Source organism: Nicotiana sylvestris, chromosome 1 (genome assembly GCF_000393655.2).
Source record: "Nicotiana sylvestris chromosome 1, ASM39365v2, whole genome shotgun sequence".
In the NCBI taxonomy this organism is placed as follows: Eukaryota; Viridiplantae; Streptophyta; class Magnoliopsida; order Solanales; family Solanaceae; genus Nicotiana; species Nicotiana sylvestris.
This window is the reverse complement of record NC_091057.1, coordinates 170,866,434-170,885,207: the sequence shown is the minus strand read 5'-3', so window position 1 is coordinate 170,885,207 and position 18,774 is coordinate 170,866,434. Positions and strand designations below refer to the sequence as shown.

General features: G+C 36.0%; 1 pseudogene; it reads left to right on the top strand.

Annotated features, from left to right (window-relative positions):
• Nucleotides 1-385: 385 nt before the first annotated feature.
• Nucleotides 386-18,233, top strand: LOC104230655 (methylmalonate-semialdehyde dehydrogenase [acylating], mitochondrial-like; annotated as a pseudogene).
• Nucleotides 18,234-18,774: the final 541 nt, after the last annotated feature.

Here is an 18,774-nt window from a genome sequence, read left to right as displayed (position 1 = left end):
AACCCTAAAACCTCTTTAAAAGATAAACATGAACTTTGAACACAATACTAAAATCTCTTTAAAAGATAGTCATGAACTTTGAATACAATACTATTTATAAACATAAGTGATTAATTTTATTTTTAAATGAAGTGTTTTAGTGAAATATTTTGATGAATAAAGTGCTCTTATTTTTTTGAAGGGTATCCTTCATACCAATATAGGTAAAGAGAACACGGTTGAATATTAAACTATTGTTGGTATTAGGTTAGGACAAAAGCACACATGTATAGCAAAAAACTACTCTCTTCTTTTAATTTATATTTAATTTAATTAATATTATTTAACTAAGACGAAATTTTAAGAATTTTTTTAACTAAAATAAAGATTTGTGTCGTTATAAATCATCTGTTTAAATGAGACGGAGGGAGTAGTGGTTTCTTCTTCCTCTCACGGAACGTACAAACCAACCGGATACTCACCGCACTTGCCGACTGGGAAATACGATCGGAAATCCTAACGCATCCCTATTCCGTTCGCCGGTAGCGTCATCGCCGTCTCCGGTAATAGCAATGTTCATTAGACATTTAGAAAAGATTTCTGCTTTGTTTTAGTTAATCCCTCTTTCATGAATCGATTCCCTTTTTGTTGTTTCGGTTTCAGTTGCTCAAGATAGAGTTAAGCGTATGAGATTGAATTCAAGATTTTGCAGTGCTTGATTAGTTCTTTTTTCCCTTCCTCTTAAATAAATTGATTGCTTAAGTAGTTTCTTTCTTGTAGGTTTTGATGTTTAAAGTTTGCAACTAGAGGTTTTGTGCAGTCCACACTTTGTTCTTCTATTTGCTCCTACATTGTATTTGAGTGGAGCGAAAGGAGGGGCAGTTGGTATCACTAAACCGTCATTGGTCTAGTCACAACCACTTTAGTCACTGTATATCCTGTAGTTTCCAGTCAATGGGTGCATGTGGCCAGTTGTGATAATTGGCTTATGATTGTTGCTAGTTTGATTTTTAAGAAAAAGCCTATGGTGGTGTATGTTTGGAGATTAATGTAAAAGGGTGCACGGTCACTAAAGAATTTTATGTTTAAGGTGTGTTGCACGGGAGATAATACTCTTTGGTGTAGAGTGGTAAGAAGAAGGCATGTTTTCATCTGAGCTTTGGGGGAGAGATATGGAATCCTGTAGTAGTATCTCCTCTAGAATTGGTGATGGTCATTGCATTCTTTATTTTTTATTTTATTGATCTGCACCAAGATAGTGACATACTACCTGCCCTTGCATTACTAGGAAGAGCAGTAGATGATGATCATTTCGTTCTTACTCTTCCACTTCTCCTCTCTATCTATTGTACTCATGATAACTTGAATATTGGGCCTTAGTAGACCCAACATACTTACAAGATGAATGTTAAGATGGATGTACACTTATATTTTATATTGGGCTAGAATAGAAATAACCATATTTGGCAGAGCGGTAAGTAGCACACATAGAGGACGAATGAGAAAATCACCAGAGATGGTTTGACCATGTCATCCATAGATCTCCGGATATGCTGGTATATAGGTGCGACAATATAATGATTAAAGTTGATAGAGCGAGATGAAGAGTCAGGTTTATGAGACCTACAATCTGTCAAAACCAATGCAGATTAGGGTTGCCATGCCTTCCAGTTGGAATTGAGGTTTAGTTGCTATTATTATACTTCTATTGGGTCCAACATTTGTTAGGAGCTTTTTAATTGACTAGTGACTTGTATGTCCACATAGGGAGAAGTGTTAGTCTAGAGATCCTCTAATTTTAGAAAAACCTATTTGCCTTGAAAGACAAATTGTTTAGTATTAGAATAAAATGGATTTGAGTGGAGTGAATAGATACAAATGATCATACAATCGATCCCAATTAAAGTTGATTGCCTGAATTAGGGGTGTTAATGGCTCAATTTGGCCGGTTATTTTATAAAATTTGTATAATACCAATTTTTCGGTTATTCTATTATGGATAACCAAAATTATAATATCCAAAACCGTCCCGATCATGTTGGTTTCTCTTTGGTATCGGTGTGGTTCGGTTAATTTTCAGTATTTTTTTAAATGTCATATAAAAGTCACCAATAGAAGTAGAATGCAATAACATACGTTCTTTTATAGGACTTAACAAAACTCTCTAGACATTTTTACTGCTTAAAGGGTGATGAACTAAAAAAACAAACATGAAAGATGGATAAAGCAACGTAAAAGAAACCAAGCAAAGTAAAAGAAAATATAAATCATACGAGTGGAACGATATTAACCAAGCTGGGACTCAAGAATAAAGTCTATAGAAGATTAAATATTCAAAAAGATAAATCTAAATTATACGAAAAGAAACATATTCAATACATTGTAGTTTGCTACTCGTAATCGCTAAAATACTTTGTGTCTTGCTAATGAAGATACTGGAAATTATTTAGTTTCAGTAGAAGTAGCATAATAGGAATTAGGATTTTGAGTTTAGTTACTTGTTGGTTTGTAACCATTTTCATAATTCCAAGACCCAAAGAAAAATTTAATGCTTTATTATTTTTAAACTTACTATAATATATGTTTTACATGTAAATTTATTCAGTACGGTTCGGTATTTTTCCGGTTTATTTTTATTTAATAATAAATCTACCCTAATTATAGGTACGGTTATAGATTTATATAAAAACCTACATTTTTTTAAAAAATAAACCTAAAAATCGGTTCGGTTCGGTCGGTTTAGTCGGTTTTTAAATATCCATTGACACCCCTAGCCTTAATGCTAAAGAGGCTTGTGGTCTTGCTATCTTTAAATGTCTGATTATCTAAGATTTCTTCTTCTTTAGGGTGAGGCAATATGCTTCCAAATCCTTCATATCTTATATTCCTATTTGTTCTTCCTAGTGCTCCAAACATTCTTTTGTTTCTCTCTTTTAAAACAAACATTTCTTTCCCGAATTAAAGTTTTTCTGGGTTATTGGTTGGGTAGATTAATGATTTTTACTTTATACATATTCAAATACCAGAAGTAAATTTGTCTGAACTGGTCTATGATGCTGCAAAATAATACATTGTGTTTATTTATATTCGTTCTTTTACTTGGTTCCACTTGTTGATGAAAGAAATGTTTATTGATTTTCTAGTGGAAAAAACCCCGTATATGCCAAAAAATAGAAAGCCTAGACAAAGATATAGTTCTCTACAACAAACACCCAATCAAAAAGAGTAGACAGCCAATCATCTATGCCCTCAGGAACTTTGTGGATGCTCCAATATTTGAAAAAAATAAAACAAAAAGCAAGCCTTAAAATGTACAAAGTCAGATTCCCTCTCCCAAAGCTCTCCTATTCCCTTCTCTCCAGAGTACCACTTGAGTGCTAGCGACGCAACATCCCGCGCTCTGCTTCTCCTCCTCCTCCCTCCCTCCTATATGTCCAACTATACATCACTCCTTCCACTCCTCCCTCCCTCCTATATGTCCAACTATGCATCCAACATGTTCAAGGTGGTGCTGGATACTAGCTTTGGACCTTCTTCTTATTTATTATGTGAGCAATTAAGTTTGCTTTGTATCTCTCTCAAATAAGATTTGTCTGTATGGTTGTCGGTATCTATCTCCGTAGTGCGCCTGCATGCATGCTACTTGTGCATATTTTTTCTTTTACTGATGTATTGCTTCTTCAATTTCTCTATCTGATGCCAAATTGTTCCATGTTTTCTGCAGTTGTTAGAAATTTCACAAGTCTAAAGCATGCCCATCCATGAGGACATTGTATAGTAGATCATGTGGTGAGTCTCTTGGTTCTGTCTCTCTTCCCTTTGCTTGTTTCCCCTTAATATATCCTTTTATCTAGCCAGCTTCCGTGTTCATTTTCTCACTTTTTGCTTTGGTCTTCTGATGACTGTTATTGTTGGTTTGAAATCATCAGGTTATTAAAGGTAACCATAGTCATCTGAATGATGGTCAATATATATATATATATATATATATATATATATATATATATATCTGAATGATGGTCAAAATATATATACCGGAAAATGAATTGATTTGAGTGTAAAAGTGTCAGCTTGGCATGGTCTCTGTGTGATTGGAGAGAATTCAGGTCGATGGTGAGGCTATATGTACCATATGTATCCTTGTAACTTTTTTATAGCATCTATACATTTCGCGCTATTAAGTATTCAGAGGATTCTCATACTTAAAACTATTTTATGTTGGTGGAACCTACTGGAACCTTCTTCCTTGTCCGGGTCTAAGACCAGTTATGCTTTGAAAAGCTCATATGGGTGGAGTTATCACCATGCATCTAGTTGAACTAAATTTAATTGGTAAAGAAAGGAAGAAAGACGGGGCCTTAAATTGCTAGTTGTAAATTGTCCTGTATGTTGATCTTCTCTTTTCTACCATACTTCTGACCCATTGTTCTGAAACCTAGAAGTATGCGACAGTTAAATGCTTCAACATTTTCTAAACGTGTTTCATCAAATCTTTGGTGGTCGTGTTTATACTATTTTCCCCTATAAGTGACAACTGGAAATTTGTTTCTAATAGAATCATTGGAAATGGGTACTTTATGTTTCTTTTCTTGATCACTTTCTTTACTATTTATCTGGAAGATTGGTATAAGACTTGAGAGCCGATACTGTACCAAACAATTTGATAAACTTTGCCTGCATCTTTTATGTAGCTGTGAATTGTACCTGTTTGAGTTTTTGGTCAATATTATTAGCTTTGTGGTGCTACTTACTGTATTTTTCTTATTGCATGTGCAGGTATTTTACTGTTAAATATTAATCATGGAAAATACTTACACGGATCCAAATGAAACCCCAGAGATGTTACCACCTCCACCAGGGAGTTTTATTGATCGTGAAGAACTCATTCATCATGTTGGGGAGTTTGCACTGTCCCAGGGATATGTTGTCACCATCAAACAGTCTAAGAAAGACAAAGTGGTAGTACTTGGCTGTGATAGAGGAGGTGTTTACCGGAATAGGCGTAAGCCTGTCGATGAGACATCCAGTGGACAATCTCGAAAAAGGAAGATGGGATCTCGGTTAACAAATTGTCCTTTTGAGCTTGTGGGTAAGAAGGAAGATGGCTTGTGGGTTCTTACAGTAAAAGATGGATCACACAATCATGAAGCCTTAAAGGACATCTCGGAGCATCCCTCTGCTCGACGTTTTTCAGAGAAAGAAGTAGTGTTAATTAAAGAGATGACAGATGCTGGTTTAAAGCCACGTCAGATTTTAAAGAGGCTTAGGCAGACTAATCCAGATCTTTTGTCGACACCAAAGCATGTTTACAACGTTAAAGCTAAGCTACGGCATGGAAATCTCAACGGTTGAGCCTTCTTTACCATCCTTATCCTCTAGTGCTTACTTTGTTTATCTCCTATACTCTCGTTCTAATATTGGTTATTACTATTGGGGTGCATATTTGGTTTTGATGTGATTATAGTTCATTGCTCTTTTCTTGTTAAATCCTTACTATTTTATTTTGCATGCCTTAATATATGACGTTTCTCATTGGCCAGTCTCTTTTGCTTCCTACATTTCCTTGTAAAAAAACGTTTCTCATCATTTACTTGGAACGTCAAAATCACAATCACTTTAAGGAAGAAGTGTTCGGCTAGACTTTTACCGTTATCTTACCTTTTCATGTTTTCCTGAATGAGCACATGATGTAATGGTCCATGGCTTGTGGGCTGTGGCAAAAGGCTGAAGTTCTTCTCCAAGAAATGTCAAGAGGCTGTAGAATTTAACAAATTATGACTTCTTATAATGTAACTTCTTGGCATGTCGCAGTAAAAACAAGTTTTTCCCCAAGAGGGTTTGAGATTAACACCAGAAGGCTGAAAATATGGTGCTTGGCCACCTACAGTAGACCCCTCCATGCAAAATAAAAAAAAAATTAATTACAAAATCAGCTACTAGGCTATGGTAGATCATTACCAGTTTATCTAATTTAGCACACCTGTCCCCATCTCTTATAACTTATTCAACTAAGTGTCAGCTTCCTTTATGAAAGACTGAAAGGTAGAAAAGGATATACTTCAAACTTTTGGTTAGCAATGTGCTTTGGGGTCCCTACCATATAATTTACAACCCACCTTGCAGCTGCATTGAGATGGGGAGCTGCCTTTCAATTGAAATGCTTGTAATCAATGTAGACCGTCGAGAGTTTATGTAATTTTTTACATCTGCCTCCATCTCGTTTAACTAATTCAACTGACTGTCAACTTCTTTTATAAAATATAAGGTAGAAAGGAGATACCTCGAATATTTGGTTGACCATGTACTTTGGGGCCCTACCATATGATTTACAACCTACCTTGCAGCTGCCTTAAGACGAGGAGGTGTTTTTCCATGGGAATGAGTGTTAACCAACTGAGCCTGCAAATTGAAGATTCTTAAATATATTCCAGGCATGGAATAATTTTCCAGACGTGTGTGGCATGCTATCGGTATTAGATGCCTGTTAGAGCCATTAGATTATTGATGTTCAAATTTTGTCACATCAGCTCCCTGCATCCCCTTTTTGCCAGTAATTTTTTTATATTTTTCTTCTTTTATTTCACAGATGTGAAACTCATTTCTTATTAGTTATTAACAAATATTAAATGTCAGACCTTAGTGTACTAGTTCAGTAATACCAAATTCACTTGTGATCTATTTTTCTTCCTTATAAAAAATGAGCTTGTGATACATCTTATGAATCTTTTCTTGGATCAGTAAAAGATATTTTTATTGATGCCGCTTTGAGGGTAATGCTGGGGGGTATGTATGGTATAGCCATTACATATTGTGTAATGAGCTCAAAAAACATATCAACTAGAATAAGCATAGTCATAGAAAAATATGAGCTTACCTATCAAAATAAAAGAAAAAAGAAACGAGATTTATTGTGCATAAATTTCCTGGATTAATGAGTTACTGTTTGCTTGAGTATCAACTTTGTCAGGATGTGCTAACTTGGATACCATTATTCATGTTTGCACATCTTAAGCATGTATTAAAATTTTATTTGCTTTATATATATATATATATATATATATATATATATATATATATATATACATTTGCACATCTTAAGTGATTCCATGTGAATTCTATGTGCTAGTATCACTTTCATTTTGCTGCCATTGAGTGGTACTGCTTTTGATGCATAAAAAATTACTGATGGCCAAAGAGTTTTTGCCTGAGTTACATAAGTTTTGGCAGGTTGCTATAAGAGACTTCTATTCCCTTCAGTTGAAATCTGATATAGCTACTGGTATATCGTGACTGTTATTTTCACATACTGAATTATCCTAAGGTGCTATTTTAGTGAGGAGATTCAAAACAGTGAGGCCTTGTACATCTGTAGAAGGGAACACGCAGCCCGCAATGGCTACTGAGCCTTCTTGGAGGAAACGCTGTCCTCCGGTAAGGTTACTTGAATCTAATCAACCATATTCCAAAAGTAACTGCCTTTTCTTGCTCTTATTTTTCTTTTCTTTTCCTCTCCTTGTTCTCAAGAGAGCGTTGGTTTTTTGAAATTTATTCTGGTAAGCTAATTAATATAGTATATCCCTCAAGAAGAAACATTTTGAACTTCCAATTTCCTTCTAACCAAGGAAAAGTGTGAAAGAGTAAAGTCATCCCTAGTCACTCGCTTTTGGTAGTTGCTGTCTAGTGCATTAGCTTTGATAGGGAAATAATTATATCATCTAACATGTAGGCAATTTCAGTTAGGGGTGTAGGTCACCTACCCTTCTTAAATTACACCCAATAGTGACAGCTTTCTTTTAAACAGTTTGAGAGTGTGAATCGACTTATGTGTGAACCTAGAAGAAATGTCTAACAAGTAGTTTTGGTAAGAAATTAAGGGATGAGCTCTCTGCTTCTATCTTGTTTGTGTCAATATGTGATACTGCTTAATCACTCCAGGATACTGCTTTTGATACCACATATGATTCTTCATTGATAAGGGATAGCATGCGCTAATATTACTTTCTACTAAGGAAAAAGATTTTTTCTTTTAGTTTACAGGTTTTTTTTTTGCTTTGCACTTCTCAATATCCCTGCTTCCAAATCCTAATTTCTTATTGGTTCATGGGATCTGAAAGTTGGTGCATAATCCTCTTTGGGATGTAGGCATGATAAGTGTTCCAATCTTTGAGTTTAATGGATGTTTCTTTTTCCTAACTTTTCTTGCAGAGGAACCCTAATCTTATTGGTGGTAGATTTGTTGACTCGCAATCATCTGCATCCGTTGACGTACTAAACCCTGTTAGTGCAGCTGCACAAATATGGACTAAAATTTTGTTTGGTGGAACTCTTTTAGCTTGCTTTTTGTGACTGAAATCTAATGACAGGCAACACAACAAGTGGTCTCACAAGTTCCTTTAAGTACGGGTGAAGAACTTAAGGCTGCTGTGTTTGAAGCAAAAAGAGCTTTCCCATTGTGGCAGCACACACCAGTTACAACCCGTCAGCGGATCATGTTCAAGCTTCAAGAACTTATCCAGAGAGATATTGTCCGTATCTTGGGATTTCGGCCATTCTTATATGTTATACATATTAGGGCTTGCTTATAGAACTGTTCACAATTATCATGTAGGATAAGCTTGCTTTCGCCATAGCTACTGAGCAGGGTAAGACTTTGAAGGATGCATACAGCGAAGTGCAACGTGGGCTAGGTGAGTACCTTTTAACATTGTCCTTTGCGTTATTCATGATTAAATGAAAGGGGGACTTGCTCATCTCGATTCCTTTTGAATTTGAATTCTTGCCATCTAATTGAATTTAATATTTTTTCTAATTATAAAGTAACATTCTGAAAACCTCACATTAAAAGGCCTCCCTTTTACATTTTCTTGCGAGGATGTTTGTTGTTAATGAGTCTTCAGCTAACATGTATTGCCATTTTTATCTCCTAATAACTTCAAAATTTTGAGGGAACAACTTTCATTGTCTTCCCAAATTGAGAGGACAACTTTGAAATCCTTCTGGTGCTAGTTATGTATTGTTTTTTGCCTAGCTGATCTGTAAGAGCTACTGAGCTAGTGCTTTAAAGTGGTGTGGATTTGATTTTCCAGAAATAGTGGAGTGTGCTTGTGGTGGGGCAGCACTGCAGACAGGGGAGTTTGTTTCAAACATGTCAAATGGAATCGATACTTTTAGTATCAGAGAGCCTCTTGGAGTTTGTGCAGGAATATGCCCGTTCACCTTCCCTGCTATGATTCCATTGTGGGTAAGCCTCACTACAGCTGCTTTTATGTCATATCCTCGGGATCCACCATGTCTCCTGGATGATCCTTTTCGTTTGATTATCGAAGATGTTAGGAACCCTGATTTGTTTATCATCAATTAGCCCTTAGAGAAGTCTAGCGGAGGTTTTGTCCAAAAGAAGCTTGGGCTTAACGGCCACATTCTGTCTTCATACCAATTAATTTATTTCTTCCCTCTGAATTTTCAGGGTTGGCAAGTTGTGGTAATCCAATAATGTTAACTAATTGATGGCTTTGATGGTGTGTTCTTTTGCAGATGTTCCATGTTGCGATTTCATGTGGCAATACATATATTCTAAAGCCATCTGAGAAATCTCCAGGTAATTGGTTATGGTTTAGATGAAAATTTCAGGTCGAATAGCTCTGAAGGAGGTTAGTTTTACTGTAATTACTTAGAAGAAACCGGCATCCATTTCGATTGATTGAGTTGTGACTTTATTATGGTGACCATCTTATCAGAAGAAACTAGTATGGTTATTGACTGCTTAGAATGTGTCAGTTGGTTTCTTCTCTTCCATAAATGAAGCTGTATGGATGCTGTAATGACTAGTATTTCCATAACTTAATGAAAATGCAGTGCCAACTGTACTGGTCATGTAAATTACAAATAAAATTCTTCTTTAAGCGTATCAATTGATATATATGATATGTAGACACCAAATGTAGGATACAACCATAATTCAAATTTTGAAACTACTCATAGTATCCATTCCCATATCAATGTATTTAACCTCACTGCATCAGGGCAACATATAAACATTCTTAGAGAGGGAATTTGAAGATACATTCATTATTTATATTGCATGTCTTGTCAAATATTTTACCTTATGCCCTATTTTTGTTGCACTATGTCACGTTGAAGACAAATTTTATATTTTAGCTGTTTTCAAAAACTATATGTTAAAATTTCTGAAAATCAGAGCAGCTGAAATATTCATATAGTTAACTTTTCCAGTTTTATTTTCAAAATGTGTATAATAGACATAGATATGTACAAATTGAATCTTCGTGACCTCAAATCTTAACTGTGCCACATGGCGGAGGGAGTGGATAATACCACACGTCGTTTACCCTTTTACCAGTATAATATGAATATTTGAGCTAATAGAGCAACGGGGAACTTCTTAGTTTCTTCCCATAATACTTTCATTTTAAATGCTTGGAAAAGGTCTTGATGCCTCTTTTCCCTTTTTCATTTTGAAATCGTTGAGTTAAAAGAGAAAATTAGGGTCTTATTAATAGCACTCTTTCTGTCATACATACTCATAAGTGATTAGGAGCAAAATATCTGATAGACTATTATTAGCCAGGTTAATTTTCAAAATGTAATCTCAACAGAAATAGTTTAAGAGATTTCACATTATGTTTTTCTCCTGTAGATTAATTTTGGTGTTTAAAAGTATACTCCCTCCATTTCAATTTGTACGATGGTGTTTCTAATATTTCATCCTCATGCTTGCATCTATAGAATTGTTTAGTTGTTCCTCTTTCTGTATATCTGGATATGTACCTTAGAGAAGGTTCTGATTAATGTATGCAGTACTTATGATTGTAGCGTCTTTCTTTCAGGAGCTTGCATGATACTAGCAGAATTAGTATTGGAAGCTGGTTTGCCTAATGGTGTCTTAAATATTATTCATGGCACCAATGTAAGCTCCAATTTCCATGATTAACAATCACTGTTGGCTCATTAACTTCCTTAATTGAGGACAAGAACACATTTCTGATTGTTAATTTGGACTAGGTCTCACTCTTCGCTTGCATGCCTTGAATTGTTTGATTTGCTGACAAACCAGTTCTCTAAATTTTGGAAGCTGTATTTGACCTCATATCAAAATGTTTGCTATCCTCTATTGTGATAGAACTTATTCTTGGCACCATGTTTTTGATAAACATGATACTTTGTTGGTGCAGGACATTGTCAATGCCATCTGTGATGATGACGATATTGAAGTTGTGTCTTTTGTTGGTTCTGATGCTGTAAGTTTGACACTCGCAATAACCACCTTTGATAGTCTGAAAATATTGCATCTTTTTTTGTAAGTTCTTTGGGGTTTAAAAAGTCCTCAAGGTAATGGTGTATAGATTCAGTGCTTCATTCTGTGGATCTTTGACCCTTCCATAATTAGTTCTTTTTCTTCACTCTAATTGTGCCTGTTGTATAATGACTGACTTATCAAAACAAAAAGAGGATAAGCTGAGAAAGTTTGGAAGGGAGTAATCAATTAAAATGTTTGCTAGAAGAAATTTAGTCATTAAAGGTAACCAACTGTAGCTATGTAGCTACAGATCATACTTTGATACTCCTCCTATCCCCAACTGAAGGGAAAACAGAAAGAAAATGAAAAGCTGCAGGATCTTATTGTAAAGGTGATTTGCACAATTTTAACCAAGAATGAACAAAGATGAAAGAAATGAAAGAGCCCATGTTAGAAAAAGGAAAAAATTTGAAGGGACCGCAACACCAAGTATGGTGAGAAGATATCGAAGCAACTATGCAAAAGCAAGTCTGTGGGTTCGATTTTTCAATCCTCCCTGTTGCGGGAGAGGCAATATTTTATTTATAGTGGTAAGTGGTAGGATTCAAGCTATATGCTGCTATTAACTGTGAAAATCTACAAGCTTCATGCCCTTCCCCTCTTGATTATGTTCCACTTATTTAAGCCTGGCAATTTGCATCTTCTTTATCCTGTAACTAACATATTCTTGTCATAATCAAGGCTCAACTGTATATGCATGGAAGACCATTGGCGAACAACAGTAAATGTGTCAAGGTAAATGCAGCTACTCTTGCTTGTTATGGTTGCTCCATGGATCATTCGTTTGTCTTGAAGTACCACGTCGAATAGGTGCGATATGGCTGTGGGTGCTTTATGCTGATTCCTTTTTTCTTTTAATTTGATAAGTCAGAAGAATTTACTTACACTACACCCAGATGGTGTGATCCTTACATAAGTGTTTTAAGTGGCTTCTCTCACCGTACTCTTTAAGCTTCCCCTGATTGTGGGACGGTAGTGTATATATCAAGCCTCCCCAAAAGTCTAACCAACTCTCTACACAAATTTCATTTTACACCTAAGTACAAAAGAAGTAAAAGAAAAACTCTTGAGTCTTGACCCTCACTAGTGAACTTTCTATTCGTTCAAAAGCTTCCTGTTTCTTTCCCTCCACAAAATCCAAAATTGCAAAAAAGGATAAGTCTTCCCTAACTGCTTTTCCTTTCCCTCTCTTTCATCATCTTATTCAACTTTCTGGTGGTGCTATGTTTTGGAATCAAATACTAACTCCATCTCCAACAACAAAATCCAAATTTTGTAACAGAAGCTTCCATCTTTGACAACAATATGATCAGAACATTGCCTCTCTCTCTTCAGATTTCATACTAGACATGTCCTTTATGCGCAAAAGTAGGCGTAATCTCCACACAAGTCACCTATCTGCCTGTACAAGTTTACACACTAGAGAGTGATTGGGATACCAAGCAGGCTTGACGCAAAGATTCCACTCATTTTCTCCCGATCAGTGCGCCTAGCTGGAAGCCCAGTGGTACAGTAGCAAGAATTGGTCCGCCGTCCATCTCTATGCAGGCTCGACACTTTCAAGCCTGCAGGCACTCACCAACTCTGAGCAGCCCTCTACAATGTTTCCAATGGAACCTAGTTGAATCATATAATGGAACCTACTCTGCATTGAAACATCTACCTAGGCAGGTTTCTCGAAACTTCAGTATGCTGTCTCTTCTCTTGACACCTTGAAAAATCCCTCCCTTTCTGGCTAGAATCCTTTCTAGGAATAGGGCCGGGCAGGTAGCTACCTCTCTGTAGGATCTCACCAGTTTCATGTCATTCAATCTAGTGAGCAATGGGACGTATATATTTCTCTTCATGATATTCTAAGCTTACATTACTCAGTAGTCAGCACAATCAGATCGCTCCAGATTTTCCATAGAAGTTTCTGTGATCACCGGGGTACTGCTCTGGACTTGATTTGGCTGGCAAAGTCTAGAGAGAAAAGAGGGTTTCTGTCTCTAACTAGCTGCTTACTTTATGTGGATCTTTAAAATATACTGGACATCAGGAAAAAGAAAAAGCTGCATGCACACGTTTTGGATACTTGTACATACCCATATTCAAACATACCAGTAAACGAGTCCATGTAATATAATCCAATTGTTGCCAACTTGCTGTTATAACTGTTCTCCTCAGGCCAATGCGGGAGCCAAGAATTATGCTATTGTCATGCCTGATGCAAATGTTGAAGCTACTTTGAATGCTCTAGTTGCTGCTGGTTTCGGAGCAGCAGGCCAACGCTGCACAACAATCAACATTGTGGTTTTTGTTGGAGGCTCAAATTCATGGTACTCATATTAATTCTCCAGTTTTTCATTTGATCAAATCTCTTTTCTGGTTTTTGCTTAGTCCAGCTTCTCTCTCGTTAGTTGCTGAGGCAAGAACTTCCAGTTTACTTGAAGGTCGACTGTATGCTTATCATATTCTTGTTTTGATCAGATAAAGTATATTTTATTAAAATCAGTACCAAGAATGTACTATGTGGAGTGCACCTGAATGCTTATCATACTCTTTGCTGATCATTCTTGATATCAAAATGATAGTCAATTTTTCTGGTATGTATTACTCTCTTCTTGTAAAGGAAACTCCACCTCCCCCTCTAAATAGTCCAAGAAATCGAATGCTATGCATGGGAAGGATAAAAGCATCCAAAATTGCAACAGTTAACATGCTTTAAATCTTATAGGTATATAACCTCAACTTTCTTCGACATTTCAATTTAAAGCACTTTTATAACAGACAAACTTAGATGCTACTTGAACTTCAGATAAGTGGACAATCATAGTTAAAGTAATGAATTTAGAATCTTAAGACTTATGATAGTGTGATGGGAATTTTTCTGACTTAATAAAGTGAAAGAAAGATTAAACAACTCCATTCTTTGCTTAAAATATAAGCAACTGATTGCGAGTGTTTACAAGTCAAAAGTTTTTTGATAGAGTTGAGTCAAATTTCACTAGCAAATAGTAGGAGCTTTTTATTCACAGATAGCAGCACTTCAATTTATGGTGAAAGAAGATGCCGAGAACTTTAACTCTAAGCAATCCTTACATTCTTTTCAACAAAGTAGTGAGTAGCTAAGCACAAGAAATCCACATATGGAAGATAGAGTGAAAATTTTCTCAAAAATAAGAAACTAACTCCTAAAATTTGGGCTATTGTTGTATTAGCAGTATACAATGACAAACTTTTTCTGTATTTAAGGCTAAATATGTCCTGATTGTCTGTAATGTATGGAGAGGAAGTCATTGCTAATTGTTTGAGGAGTTGGATTATAGGGTGTTTTACTCTCCCTTTTCTGATGGTAAATAGGGCAGAAAACCAAAAGGTGGGTTTAAGTTCATTAAGGTTCAAGACAAGGCAAATGATTTGTCCATTTTTCACATTTTAGTGGTGGACTTGTATATCCTTTTCCAAGTTCAAGTTAATCTTGTACTTTTTACCACTCCAATCTTTACCTCAGGGCTCAGGCTTTACAAGATTGCATTTCATTTGTTGTTGCTTCTCAGTTATTTGATTAGTGGATGTTAGCTGTATTTATATGCCGAGCTTCTTAATTATTACTGACAGGGAAGATAAACTAGCAGAACGTGCAAAGGCACTCAAAGTAAATGCTGGAACTGAACCTGGTGCAGCCCTTGGACCAGTAATCAGCAAACAGGTACATACTTTGACCGTAATTTCTACTCTGATAGGAGATTTGCAGTTGGGTTACTGGCGCCACTCGAGCTTGTACTGCAAAATTACCATGCAGTTATTCCTTTTTTGTCAAGTAGCTTCAGTTCTTTGATGAATTCTAGTGCTACTTTAAGTTCACCTTCTTGGATTAATTTATTGTGATTATTTGTTGTGGCATCCATAGGTCAGGGAACATATATCCAAGCTAATCCAAGCAATTGTTGATAGTGGCGCAAGACTAGTTCTTGATGGGAGACAGATTGCGGTACTTTCACTTTGTTTTGTGTTTTATCAATTTTTATGTTTCCAGAGATGGAGATATCCTTCCACCTCCGATACAAAAGGGACTCTAGGTTGAAAGAGACCTGAACTGACTGAAAAATATTGAACTTGAAACCCTTATTGAAAGAAAATATTGAACTTTTCTTACAGCTGGTATTGTAGTAGTTGTATAATATACTGGATTGTCCTGATAGTTCTACCTCATGAGTTATACTTGCGTCTAAGTTGCAATATTTCTTCTGAAGACATACAAATAAAACTGAATGCAATAGGAGGTCAAATAAAGTCATCTTTCTTGTCTCCACTTGTAAGAGGGCTAAAGAAGATAAGCAGGGTCAATTTCTCATAATCTTATTTCTTTGATTGTCGTCTTCTTGAGCTGAGGGTCTCTCGGAAACAGCCTCTTATCCCTCCGGGGTAGGGGTAAGGTCTGCGTACATTCTACCCTCCGCAGACCCCGCTTGTGGGATTTTACTGGGTTGTTGTTTCTTTGATTGAGGTCATGTTTCATGTCTTGAAAGCAGTAACTTCCTTAAATGGCTAATCTATTAGATTCTTGTTTGCGTTTTCTTCCAGATTGACCAAACCTATTAGTTTGATTCCTTGGATCATTTTTTTCTGCTAGAAAAAAAGGGTAGTGTTGCAGAGTTTTCACCATTAAAATATATCTTTTGGATGTCAGTTTCCGTGGCAGTGATTGCATTTTCATTGAGAAACTCCTAGAGATAGGAGAAGGAATGTGGTCTAATATGGAGTTCTTTTTTGCAACTTAAAGGTACCAAAGCTGCTTTCCTCTCTCTTAAACATTTGTGGATGACAAATAGGTTTCCAAATATGAGTCGGGCAACTTCTTTGGTCCCACAATATTATCTGATGTCACAGAAGACATTGAATGTGCCAAGGTATCTAGTTTTCAATCTAATTCCTTGAGTACTTTCATGCGCGTGCAAAAAGTGTATTACTAAGTGCTATTGTTCCTTTTGTATGCAGGAGGAAATACTAGGTCCCGTTCTTCTTTGTATGCAGGTTAGTCATATGTTTCTTTTGCTGCATTTCTTGTGAATTCACTGAAATTTTCTCACCTCTTGGTCTTTTTAACTGCAGGCTAATAGCATAGATGAGGCCATTAACTTAGTGAACCAAAATAAGTATTTCCCATTACTTCCTTATTAAATCTTTGTGTGAAGTTTTCTGTTTTATTTTTATCTTATCATTTATGCTGCTTTTATGAAGAAAATATTGCAATGGAACATCTATCTTCACGGGCTCCGGGGCACTTGCGAGGAAATTCCAGATTGAGATCGAAACAAGGCAGGTAAGACATTGCAATAGGGAGTAAAAATTGGTGGGATATTTTTGATAGATTTTATTCAGGTTGCATCTTTATGAAGGAGAAGGAATGGTGAAGTTCAGGAATATGAGAAAATACATTCTGATTAAAGTTTTCAATTCAGAACTGATACAAAATAAACACTAAATTTTAAAAGGTCAAGAATATAAAAAGTATATTTTAAGTACAACTTAAAACCACCTGTGTTATTTAACCTAACGAGAAGAAATAGCCTTCTGTAAGAAGAAGAAGCCTCAATTAGTGAACAAATTTAATTATTATTGAAATAAATGAGGGGCAATTTAGTCCACTCACAGAAAGAGTAACAATTAACAACTACAATTATCAACACTCCGAAAAAGGTCTGACAAGGAAAGATTTGAAGTAAGTTGTATTATGGAGAAACTGAGGCATCCAAGGGTGTGGCCTAACAATCAATAAAGCGGGTGAAAACCATGAGAAATAAGAGTTACCCGGTACCTGTGCTAGTCAAAGGTAGCAGGTATCCAATGTAGTAGTCAAGTTGCTCACAAGCTTACCTAGACATTGTCATTAGAAAAAAAATAACAATAATAAATGTATAAATTGAGAAACTTGTACATCCAAATTGGTGTCAGAAAATTTGATAATTTTGCGCATATTGATGAACTCAGGTTTGCATAAATGCTGCTGTTCCTGCTCCTCTTCCCCTCTTCTCTCTCACATGCTCAAGAGTTGTCTCTTGCTGGGGATATCAATGCCAATGGTAAACATACTTGTAATAAATGCCTTTGTTCCTATTATCTACTAATTTGTCCTGCATCTTAGTTGTCTTAATTGGAGCTGTGGGCTATGTAGGCAAAGCTGGTGTACAATTTTACACCCAAATAAAGACAGTGACTCAGCAATGGAAGGAGTTCAGTAGTGAAGGAGGACTGCCACCCTTAACATCAAACTACCCCCAAAGTGATGATGGATTATCTCAGGGACTGCAAGCTTTTGAATATCAGAGTGGCGCTGGTGATTATCAAAGTGGCGATGGTGTATCTGAGGGATTACAATCTGTTGATTACCAGAGTGGTGGAGAACTGCTGGCGTTACATTCAAGGGATTTCTCAAGTGGAGATGGAGTCCATCTGGCTTTACACCCAAAGGATTTCCCAGGAGGTAGTGATGGTGAATCTCTGGGAGAACATTCAGGGGACATTTCAAGTGGTAATGGTATATCCCCAACAATACCAGTACCTGATGGATCACATTGGACATTGAACTTTTGAATAGTAATTATTTTCAATTGGAACTAGAAAAATGTGAATAATAGTTATAGTTTTGTTTGCTAAAGGATTGATTTAAGGTTTTGTTTTTCTCGATATCTTTTCCTGAAATGATTAGCTGAGCTATTTCTGTTGGTTCCTTCTTTGTCTGATGAATCTGGTCCAAGAAGTGACGAGGATCATATGTGAAGATTGGTTGCTTGGTAGGCTAGAAACAATTTCCAATGCTAGAAACAACGAATTTGACGTTAAAATCGTGTGCATATTTCGTTGTAATCTTTGATGTGAGAGCTATATACTGTTGGTGCTAATGGAAGTATAATCTGAACGTCTATGAAAATGTTGAATGATTATTTTGCGTTTTTATGTGGCTACATTTCTTTTCCCGTTAAACTGCCTTCGGTTGGAAAGGAAAACGTAGACTGACGAGATGTGAATACAAAAAGTGCTGAGATAAGATTTGTTTCTTAACAAATGGACGGTAAAGGAAACTAACAAGGCTTATAGTTTATTGAGACTCTTGGTAATTTCCCATACAGCAGTTGAATTCTTACTTATTTTCTGTTTTCCTTCCCCTTAGTAGAAAAGGTAAGAGTCCCCTTAAGAAAATAAATTCATTCGTTTGGATCTGTTTCATTCTACTAAACTATTGTACAATCGTTTGGATTGATTGCCGGATAGAGTTATGCAGGTATTAATACATGGATTAGTTATGCAGGAATTTTTTTTTTATTTTATAATAATTGTTTTTTGTTGTATTAAAAATTGATATACATTATATAAATTTTAAAGTAAAATACTTATTTACTGATTTTGTCTCTAATAGATTGAGAAGAGGAAGAACCTAGCAGTGAGGCATAAGTATCTCCATGCTTGTTCTCCAAAGGGTCTAATACAAATCAATC